Here is a 1,616-nt window from a genome sequence, read left to right as displayed (position 1 = left end):
ATAATGAGGGAGGGGAATGAGTCATTGTTTAGGTGGGGGTAGGTACGGTGGTTTCATATACGTTCAAAAATTAAATTAAAAAAAAAAGTTTTTTTAATTGAAAGTAAGGAGCAAAATTAAAACTTAGAACGAACAGAAATTTTTCCTAATATGACAGGGGCTGTCCCCAACACAACCTCTCGCTCGTTGCGCTAAAATTTTATTTTTATAAAAAATATATTTTTAATAAATATTAAAAATTTAGCGTAATTAGAGAGAGAGAGACGTTGAGGATGGGCCCGCCCCGTTCATATATGGAGTAATTTCTTGTCGTGTTAAGTTTTCATGTCGCTCCTTAATTTAAATTAAAAAAAATGTTTTTTTATTTTATTTTTGAACGTTTTTGAATTAATGCAGGTTTTGATTTTGGCTCACCAAAAAAATAAAACAAAAGTCCCCCCCCCCATGGTAAATACCCCCCGTGAAAAATAACACAGTCAAAAGTTGAGTGTATTATTTGAGTGTTCGTGTTTTTTCTTTTGCGTAGGGGAAAGGACTTTTGATGAGTGGGTGTTATACGCCCCTCCCTCAATTTAAAGCTTGTTAATTTTCGAGAAAACACCTTTTTTTTGTTTTTTTTCTGATATAATTTATAAATTATGGTGGTATATATTTTTGACTATTAGAAGGGGGGGGGGGTTAAATTCGAGAGGGAATGAATGCACAATTTTTTTTGGTTAATTATCCTGCATAGAAGAGAGATAGAGAGAGAAGCGCATTTTAAAAACAAATATACGGCCCGGCACATAATAAAATAACATAAATAGTTACCCAATTAAAATTCTGAGATAGCCATTTTGTTCAACATAGTCGAAAATCTAATAAACAAGTTTTTTTCAAATTTAATTCAGTAAAGTGCAAAGTATGTTCTGGACTCTGGAATGCATAGGGGTTTTGACCGTGCCGTAATTTCTTCAAAATCCTGGGAAGGGGGAGGGGAGTGGTGGTGGTAAAGCTGGAGCCAAGTTATCCAAATTAAGTAAAAATGACGGTGAATATTTTTTTTTTGGGGGGGGGATGCAACGGAAACAAAAAAATAAACAAAAATGTCAAATTGATATGTACTCCCTTATGATTTCTGGGAATACTTCTGGTGTACGCTGTTGCTATGAAAGTAAAGATTAGCATTAAACCCCAAAATTAGCAGAATTTATTTCGTATAGGAAAGGACTATCCCTTCCTCATCCACACCTATGCCTCATGGTCGCAAAAGCTTCAGAGGGTGCTCATTAGATCGGAAATTAAGAGTTCAATTACTTTTTTTTATAAGTCGAAAGTGTTTGTAGACCAATGAGCTGCGGCAGGGGGGGGGGGTATTTTCTGAGGGAAAGAACCTTCAACGGTTGAGTTTTAAAAATCTTCAATGTATTGAGGTTAAAGTTGAGAGAATGGTGACAGGTATTTTAAGCATGGTCACCGACAAGAGGAGGCAGGGGGTCGAGGCCCGACTGGAAGTTTGGGACCATAAAGTAATTTTAAATAATCACTAGGACATAGAGAAGATGAGTGAAAAACCATGGACAAATATTTGGGACACCATATTTGGCTGCCATAAATAGATATTTATCCATAATAAT

Source organism: Artemia sp. Qi Xiang Cuo, chromosome 17 (assembly GCF_049724085.1).
Source record: "Artemia sp. Qi Xiang Cuo chromosome 17, ASM4972408v1, whole genome shotgun sequence".
NCBI classification, from domain to species: Eukaryota; Metazoa; Arthropoda; class Branchiopoda; order Anostraca; family Artemiidae; genus Artemia; species Artemia sp. Qi Xiang Cuo.
Note: the sequence above shows the minus strand (reverse complement) of the source record.